Below are 10,457 nucleotides of genomic sequence, written 5' to 3'. Positions count from 1 at the left end.
ATCATTAGAATTCTTAGCCATAAAATATGCTTTCTTACCTTTGTCCTTGAATGATTTGAAGTCTTTCTTGCCATTGTACTTGTGACTTTTCTTCTTATCCTTGTTCTACTTATTTGGGCACCTAGCAGCAATATGTCCAATTTCTTCACAAGAAGAACATATTAGAGGAACCTTACCTTTGTATTTTCCTTTTCCTCTTGAGTATTTCCTTGCAAGTAGAGCTTCAACCACCTCAAGATCACTGCCAGAACTTTGTTTTGATTCTTCTTCACTTTCTCAATAAGAATCTTTTATCTTCTTTCCTTTCTCCTTGAGTGAAAGCTTGGCTTCAAATGCTGATTCAATGTTTTTGTAGCTAGATGATGCATGAGCATCCAAAGGTATAAAGGAAATCCTGTGTCACCCAAAAAACTGTACTTAGACTTAGTTTATATTTCATGTGTTTTCCTTTCTAGATACCTATTTGGGTCAAATAAAGGTTCCAACTTTCACATTTCCACTATTAGTGTTCTGGGTTAGAGTTTTTAATCACCTTGGGATATGTGTAAATGCTAAAAAAATAGGAATATATAATTGAGCCATCATTTTGGTGAACTAAAAGGTGTAAATTGGTTGGATGATTTTCATTGTAATTTAGAGCATTCCAGAAAAAGAATCAGGTCAAAAGGCCCCACGGTTTGAAAGTTATAGTAATTTTTCAGTTTCTAGAGACCTCCTAAGAATGCTTCAAAGTAAGGTTAGGGGCATTAAATGACCTCAAATAGTGCTGAAAAATGGGGAACAAGCTAAGCTTGTCCATAGGGCTATAGAGTGCTTTGATAGCTTTCCAAAAATGTAAACAATTCATCAATCGGAGCTATAGTTCAAAAGTTATGCCTCCCAAAAGTTCGGTTACCATTTCTAGATTCTTCTAATTTTGTGCCAACTTCTAATGCAACTTTTGGAGCCCTCTACTTGGTCAGTGGATGCCAACTAGAACTTTCTAGAATGTATTCCTAATCCTTAACCCTTTGGGGTCTATTTAAGAACATTTCTAGCATTATAAAAGGCAGTTCGGAGTGGAGTTTGAGAGAAGGTACTAAAAGGAGAAATTATCCCCAGACTTATACTGTTGCAAGCCCTTAGGGCATGTTTTGAAGTCTATTTTTTTTGTATTGAATGTATTAGCATATTTACATAGTTAATAATTTTTTTCCCTTTCCTGTTGTGTCCATTCTATGCTTGGGTTGTGTCCCCATCAAGTGGTATCAGAGCGGGTTTTCCTAAGTGTGTAGACAGAGCACTGACTGTGAGGTAGTTAGAACCAAGACTATGTGGTGGAAGGGCTGAAGCTATTAATCCTGAGGAGGTTAGAGCCCTCCAAAGGTAGGTACAAGAATTGTAGGAGGAGCTCTATAGAGGAACAAATATTATTGCAGGTGATGAAAGTGAGGATGACAATGAAGAAGAAGAAATTGGACAAGAAGGGGATGTTGACGGGGAAGTTCTGAATCAGGCAGAGGAAAGGCTTTTTAGGGCCATTACTAAGTTTTGGAAAAGACCTACAACTGATATGGGTGTATTTTCAGGAAATCTAAAACCAGATGAGTTGATCGACTGGATCAATGAACTGGAAGAGTACTTTGAGTATGAGGAAATCAGAGATCTAGATAGGGTTAAGTTTGCAAAGGCCAAACTGAAAGGCCATGCCAAAATCTGGTGGCAAGAGGTTCAATTGGAAAGAAATAGAAGATAAAAGGATAAGATCACAAGGTTGGATCACATGGTGGACAAACTAAAGAAGCAGTTCATTCCTGTTGACTAGGAGCTTGATTTGTTTAAGAAGATGCATGGGTTAAAGCAAGCAGGAAAATTAGTCCAGGAATATATAGAGGAGTTTTATCGACTTCTAATTAGATTAGGGCATGTAGAAGCAAATAAGGAGAAGGTTGCTCGTTATATCAATGGGTTGTGACCTAGCATCTAGGAGGAATTAATTTGGTAAGAATGACCAATGTTAAAGAGGCATACAAGTTTGCCCTATGAGTTGAAGAGAAGCTAAATAAAAGGTTTGAAGGGAGACAAAGAGGGCGTGGTCAAGGAGGAAGGGGTAGTGGTAGGTCATCTGAAGGATGAAATGAGACCCAAAATAAAAATGAAGATGTGGGTACTAGCAAGAACCAGAGGAATGAGGGTTTCAACCACTCCTATGATCAAGACTTTGGAAATCAGAGAGGAAGAGGTAGAGGACATGGACAAGGAAGAGGAGGCTTCTGTGGTACCTATTTCCATTGCAATGAAGAAGGTCATTGTGCCTTTGAATGCCCTCACTGACAAGGAAGGACAGATAGGAGAGCTAAGGGTCAAGCTAGGGTTGCTCATGTGGAGGAGGATGCATAATCATCACATTTAGAGGATGCAAAAAGAGGAGAGACTTTAGTAAATGAAAGGGTCCTACTAAGTGGTGAGATTGAACCAGGACAAAGGAGAAGTTTATTCTGTACTAGGTGCAAGTGTGAAGATAAATGTTGTGATGTGATCATTGATGGTGGTAGCACTAATAACTTGGTATTAGAGGAGATGGTCTCTAAGCTGAAGCTCAAGAGGGAGAAACACCCCTATCCCTATCGGATCGCTTGGGTGAAGGATGATCATAAGGTCCTAGTAAGTGAACAATGTTTAGTGAAGTTCAAAATTGGGAGTTACTATGATGAAGTTCTCTGTGATGTTATTCCAATGGATGTTTGCCATCTATTGTTGGGTAGACCGTGGTAGTTTGATAGGCATACAGTAGATGATGGTCGTGCAAACACCTACTCACTCACAAAGGATGGAGTTCACCACAAATTGAAGCCCATGAAAAAGGAAGGTGAAAAGGTATGCAGTAGTGCTAGGATTTGTTTTGTTGGTGGAAGAAAATTTTTAGATGGCATGAAACATCAGCGTATGTGCTATGCTTTGATTCCTAGAAAAGATAAGGAGGGTAGTAGTGACATACCACTTGAAGTTTCAGATTTACTAGGTGAGTTTGGAGATATCATCATTGATAATGTTCCAGAACGATTGCCACAAGTAAGGAAAATCAATCATTAGGTAGATTTAATCCCAAGAGCTAGTTTTCCTAACAAGGCTGCTCACAGGATGACTCCTACTGAAACTGAGGAGCTAAATAGACAAGTTCAGGAGCTATTAAGGAAGGGGTTGATCTGGGAGAGCCTGAGTCCATGTGCAGTACCTGCAGTACTGGCACCAAAGAAGTATGGAGAGTGGAGGATGTGTAAAAAATCTCGAGCTATAAACATGATAACCATCAAGTAACAGTTTCTTTTGCCAAGAATGGATGATCTTATGGATTGTTTCAGTGGAGCTTAGTACTTTACAAAGATAGATCTCAAGAGTGGCTATCACTAGATATAGATACGAGAAGGAGATGAGTGGAAAATTGCCTTCAAGACCAAGGAGGGTCTTTATGAGTGGTTAATCATGCCCTTTGGATTGACGAATGCCCCAAGCACCTTCATGTAGCTTATGAATGAGGTACTTAAGAAGTTCTTGGAAAAATTTGTTATCGTTTATTTGGATGATATTTAATTTTCAACAAGACTTTGGAAGAACATTTATTGCATATTAGTAGTGTTCTTGAGATGTTGAGGGAAGAGAAACTGTTAATTAATCTGAAGAAGTGTACCTTTGCTAAAAAGGAATTAGTCTACTTGGGGTTTGTTATATCACCTAAAAGGTCTTAAAATGGATCCAGAGAAGGTAAAATCCATCTTGGAATGGCCTACTCCAAGGTCTGCTACTGAGGTAAGATCATTTAATGGTCTGGTTAGTTTTTACAGGAAGTTCATTAAGAATTTTAGTGGCATTTGTGCACCTCTGACTGACACAATAAGAGGGGATAGAAAAGAGTTCAAATGGACTGCAACAGTTGCGAGAAGTTTTGAAATGCTGAAGAAGAAGGTGATAGAACAACCTATTTTGACACTTCCAAATTTTAGAAAGGTGTTCCAGGTGGATTGTGATGCTAGTGGCAGTGCTATTGGGGTTGTATTAAGCCAAGAAGGTAAGCCTATTGCATATTTTAGTGAAAAGTTGAATGATGTGAAGAAGAAGTATTTTGTTTATGATCAAGAGTTCTATGCAATAGTTCAGGCCTTAAAGAAATGGAGGCATTATTTATTTCCAAAGGAATTTATTTTGTATACTGATCATCAAGCATTACAGTACCTAAATAGCCAAGACAAATTGAATCAGAGGCATATGAAGTGGGTAGAGTTCTTGCAGAGCTATACATTTGTGTTAATGCATAGAACTGGAAAATCTAATAGGGTTGTCGATGCACTAAGTAGGAGACAATTGTTGCTTATAGTGATGCAAGTTGAAGTAGTTGGGTATGATGAACTCAAGAATCTGTACCCTGAGGATCCTAATTTTGCTGAAGCATGGAAAGCTTGTAGCAGAGTGGCCCTTCATCAGTGGTATCAGAGCATACCTTTGTTAGTGGTAGCAAAGCATACCTACATCAGTGGTATCAGAGTGGGAGTTCTTGAGCGTGTGGACAGATTGCCGAACCTGAGGTAGTTTGCACTAGGACCTTGAATTGGGTGAAGTTTGTCAGGAGTTCTTGATTGTGTAGATAGATCGCTGACTGTGAGGCAGTTTGCACAAGGTTCTTGTGTTGCACTAGATTTGTCTTCTAAAGACTTGATTATGGAGAAGAGAAAGAAGAAGATGAATTTTGTGATTGGATGGATTCTGAGGATTCCTCGACTAGAGAAAATTAGGGCAAGAAATCAAGAGACATTGATAGTTGATTTGCAAAAGCAAGTGAATGAATTAGAAGCTGAATTACGGAAATGAAGAGCATGTCACCAGGAAAGAGATGTTGATAATTCCTTGGATACAAAAAAGAAAGAAGATCCAGTGGAGTATGAGACATGTGATACAAAAGAAGAGCAAGAGGATGAAGAGGAAATTATTTGTGAACCTAAAGTGGAAGAAGATGAAAGAGAAGAGGAAGAGCATGAAGATAACCATATTTGTGCACCGAAAGTAGATCAAGATGATTTGAAGATTGCAGCAATGGAGGAAACATATAGATCCTTAGTTGGAGATCAAGCCAGTGAAGTAGTTACATGCATTGTTGATGACATGAAAGAGGAAAGAAAAGATGACTATGTCAAAGAGGTAAATTTCTATGAATTATATGATGCTGAATTTGAGATGAGTTTAAAAGATATTGATAATGGTTTGCATGAGGATCTTGTTAGTCATGTGTGGTATGCAAAGGAAGATTGGTATGGTGTTTTTGGGTTTATTACAGGTGTGATTAATTCAACAACATTGAATAAGGATGAGATTTATACTTGGACAGAGTTCATTGCAAAGGAGAAATTTCTGCAATAGACACTTGTTCCAACTAGGTGTTGGAAAAGAAGAAAGAAGGAAATATATCCACACCAGATACTTGTTCCAGCTATGTGTTGGAGGAAGAGAAAAAAAAATTGTCAACAGTGGCTACTTCATTTTGTGAATCCATATTCACAAAATTTTTCTTACCATGGGAGTCGAATGCAGGAGCATCATGCATCGGAGAAAAAAATGTGGAAGCCTTTAGTGAAGATGACGATGGTTGTATATCTTTCTTTTGGCGTCAAAGTGTGGGACACACTTTTCTATCTACCAAGGGAGTCTGATGCAGGAACATCTTGCATGGGAAAATTAAATTATTAAAAAAATAATAATAAAATAAAATAAAATTATGGAGTACCAAAAATAGGCAGTATGAAGAGTATCTGGTCAAGTGGAAAGGACAGCCGATAGAGGACTCAACTTGGATATCAGCAGCTGAGGTTTCCCATTTGGAATTTCCTCTACCATCCATAAAGTGACAGGGTCACTTTTCAATCTACCCTGGGTGTCTGATGCAGGAGCATCCAGAGGTATAAGGGCAATCCTGTGTCACCCAAAAAAATGTACTTAGACTTAGTTTTTGTTTCATGTGTTTTCCTTTTTGGATACCCATTTGGGTCAAATAAAGGTTCCAACTCGTACAATTCCACTATTAGTGTTCTGGGTTAGATTTTTTAATCACCTTGGGATACATGTAAATGTTGAAAAAATAGGAGTATGTAATTGAGCCATCATTTTGGAAAACTAGAAGGTGTAAATTGGTTGGATGATTGTCATTGTAATTTAGAGCATTCCAAAAAATGAATCAGGTCAAAAGGCCCCACGGTTTGAAAGTTATCACAATTTTTTGATTTCTGGAGACCTCCTAAGAATGCTTCAAAGTTAGGTTAGGGGCATTAAATGACCTTGAACAGCACTGAAAAATGGGGTTCAAGCTAAGCTTGTCCATAGTGTTATAGAGTGCTTCGAGAGCTTTTCAAAAATGTAAACAGTTTGTCAATCAGAGCTATGGTTCAAAAGTTATGCCTCCCGAAAGTTCGGTTACCGTTTCTGGATTCTTCTAATTTTGTGCCAACTTCTAATGCAACTTCTAGAGCCTTCTACTTGGTCGGTGGATGCCAACTAGCACTTTCTAGAATGTATTCCTAATATTTAACCCTTTGGGGTCTATTTAAGAACATTTTTGGCATTGTAAAAGGCAGTTCAGAGTGGAGTTTGAGAGGAGGTACTAAAAGGAGAAATTATCTCCAAACTTGTACTCTTGTAAGCCCTTAGGGCATGTTTTGAAGTCTATTTTCTCTGTACTAAATGTATTAGCATATTTACATAGTTAATAAAATTTTCCCCTTTCCTGTTGTGTCCATTCTATGCTTGGGTTGTGTCCCCATCACTCGAACATAGTTATCATGGTTATCTAGCTCAAATGTAGTCAATCTTCCAACTATCGCCTCTAGATTTATCTTATGATTGCTTCACATCTTCTTTCTTGAATTGCAAAAAATCTAATTACATAAATGGGAACTAATGTTCTAAGAACTTTACTTATAACTATTTCCTCATTGATATCTCCTCTAGAAGCTTTGATTGCACTAACACTTGCTTTGACTCTTTCAACATATTTTGCAATGTTTTCATCTTCTCTCATCCTCATCTGATCAAATTGACCTCTTGAACTTTTTGATTTTTCTCTTCTCACATAATCATCTCCTCCATAGATTTCTTTCAGCTTGTTCCACATTTCAAGGGTAGTTTTGTAGTCCTTAACATCATCAAATTCTTCATAGCTTAGGGTAAATGCAATGTTTATCATCATGATGTTATGAGTCTTCTTCTTAGCAATGTCATTTGTAGATAATGTACCAGAAGGAGTTACATATGCTTCATCTAGATATTTCAATCTTATATCTACAATGGAAGCTAGATGGAGTCTCATGAGACCGTGCCATGCTGAAAAGTTATCCCTATTGAGCTTTGGAATTGCCCTCTTGTAAGACATCCTGATCTTTAGCTTAGATCCTTGAAATCCTTTCTGAAAGCACCAAAAGCTCTGTTAACAATTGTTGAAAATAAAAATGGAGTAACTGAGGGGGGGGGGAGGGGTCCTGAATCAGTTACCACAAATAAAATCCATAGATCTCTTAGATGTCTTAACTAACTAGTTATTGTTGTCACTAGGTAGCTACACAGAAAAATGTTGTAACTTGATAGATTAACTTCTTACTGAACTTTAAGCATTCACAATTATTATCATACATGCAAAAGTAAATAACATGAACACAAGAGACACTAGATTTAACATGGAAACCATGAGGCCTCACCCCGACCCATCCTAGCATCGATGATACATTATTATTTTGATACTCATGACTCGATACGTCAGAACATTATTTGATGCACTAAACATTATTATGATATTTATGATGTGTGATGCTTTAATTTTAGATATTTGATTTTGTCATTTAATGCTTTACAAACATGTATGATGATAAAGTAAATGAATGCAAAACTAACACTTTGATTATGCAATTCTAATGGTCAGAAATATGAGTAGAATTAGATAAATATTTGATCATTAGAAAAATACATGTTTTAATTTATATGATTTTTCTGATATGTAAATTACATAATGCATGTGATTTCTTGAACCTACTGATGTGTGCAATGAGTGTGTAGGACATGTAGCCGGGAAACCTAAAGGAAAGATAGAATTGAACCCCTTGTTTAAATGTGCTATCCTTGCATTGTCTATCTTTAAAAGGTTGTTATTTGATTTTATTATTCCCCTAGCTTTTATTTGTTCCTATTAAATCTTTAAGTCTTAAAATAATTAAATTTAAGTGCCCTAGGGGTAAGGGTATGGGTGGGGAGTACTTTCCACCCCCTTAGCCTCTTAGTTTGACTTTTAGGGTCACTCAAAAGCCCTATTTTTGATGGATTGCGAAAATGGATTGTCATCTACTTGAGTTGTACTGAAAACTCCATCTTGAGTTACTTGAAGTCTAGTTGAGTTAGGGATCATACTTAGAGGCATTTTGGAGTAGTTTTGGGGTTGTTACCCAATCTCTAGTTTTAGATAAAGTTTGAAGATTGAAGGAAGAAAAGGGAAAAAGCTCTTCTCAACTTACCATTTTTGCCATAACATTTTGTGAAGGTAGGAGTTCTTCACTCTTTTGGTTTTGTTCTTCATGTTTTCATGCTTAAATCTTGCATATAGTATTGTGTTGTTCTTTTTTTTTCTTACTTGTGTGTTGGGATGGATTTGGAGGGATTTTTTGTTTGTTATTGATGCATTCTTATGCTTGTCTTGATGATTATTTTTGAGGGGATTTCATGGGGATTGTTTTGGCATTACTCACCCTTGGATAGGGAAGAAGTGGCCATGTACGGGGGTAGGGCCTTAGTTGGACCTCAATGGTGTAGAGTCTCCTCTCATGGTGAGAGGAGGGAAAGAGGGTAGGGTGTATGGGCCCCTACTTGTCATCATATGCATTGTTTGATATTGTGAATTCTTGAATATGGAAAGGAATGAAAATCCTTGTGGTATTAGCCTCGATAGGGCCTTGTAGAAGAATGGAAGTTCTTGAAGTTTTAGCCTCGAAAGGGCTATGTTATGGCATGGTGATTAACGTCTCCCATTGGGAAAATCACCCTCCCCCCTAGTCAGGTTCTATGTTTGGACCTATTGTGCAAAATTAGGTTAGGGTGCATGCTTGAATTGTTCTTGATGTTGTGATGATTCACCGAGTCAGCTCTTGTCTTCTCCTTGTTTTTCTTTGAAGTTTTGAAGGTATTGGAAGAGAGTACTTGTGAAGGATTTTGAAGAGATTTTTTTTGAATTGTAATATAATGTAAAATGTATTTGAATTTTTGATGTATTGGCAAAGACATCGGGTTTTCTTACTGGTTCTTTCCCAACAGAGCCTTGAACCATGATGAATAATAGAGAAAGAAAAAGATTGTGAAATTCTCCTTGCAATGCTCTCATGTGATTTCAAATTTTGGCATATGTATTTGAGAAAATAGAATGATAGATAATGTCTTTGAATTATGAATTTCCAAGTGTTCAATTATGTTAATGGAAGGCATTTTGTTATGTTGAAGTTTCCAGATTGATGTCTAAGTATTAAATGTAATCAAAATCCTACATTGTGATTACAAAGTTATCACTTTCATTGTTAAGTTTCATTATGAACAAAATCAATTTGATCTGGAGATTATGTATTTCCTTGAATTCAAAAAAAGAACATATTCCTTGATGTATGAAGAATAGATAAAAACATAAATTATAAGATGAAAGACAAAAATATAACCCTATGCACAACCTTGGATTTTGATACTTGTTAAAGAAATCTATGTTGTCATTAGGCTAGAATGCACTCTTAAGATAGAAATAAATATATAGCAAAGAAAATTATGCCAACACTTAGTCAAAATTGGCAACAAAAAAAAAAGAGCAATTCTAGGAGTAAAAACCTCTCTGGAAAATGTATGGGGAAAATTTTAATTTCCCCACTAAGGTCACAGAGAATATTCTTTGTATTATTCCTTTGGTTTGCAATAAAAATCAATATTAAATCTTTTTAAAAGGGAATATAAAACTATTCATTTGAAATTAAAATATTTAATGGAAAATCTTGTTGACAATTTTTCACCCATAAAACTTTTGCATTTAACTCTTAAGGACTAAGGGGGCAGGGTGCCTTCCTAGGCATCATTCCATTTATTTAATTAATCAAAAAAAATACAATCAAACTCACTCAATTAATATCCCTATTCCCTATATTTTCTTCCACCCTCCTATCTAAGGCTAGGTGTGGCAGGGGGTTCAGTGGTCAATCATCCCACTTATGACATGTCATGTCGATGGGGAGAGCCAAGTGAGTTGTTTAAAAGGGAAAAAGAAATAATTATCTATAACCCCTAACATATCATCTACCCACGTTTAACTTTTCCCATGCATAGACCTTGGATTTTCCACCACCTAGCATAGTAATTACCCCCAGTCATGTCACAAGGGGAAAGGTAAAGTTTGATTTATAAAAAAAGAAGAAGCAAAGTTTGTT

Source organism: Cupressus sempervirens, chromosome 6, assembly GCF_028749045.1.
Source record: "Cupressus sempervirens isolate cs-2001-9-10 chromosome 6, ASM2874904v1, whole genome shotgun sequence".
Taxonomy (NCBI): domain Eukaryota; kingdom Viridiplantae; phylum Streptophyta; class Pinopsida; order Cupressales; family Cupressaceae; genus Cupressus; species Cupressus sempervirens.
The sequence above is the reverse complement of the archived record's forward strand: the minus strand, read 5'-3'. Positions refer to the sequence as shown.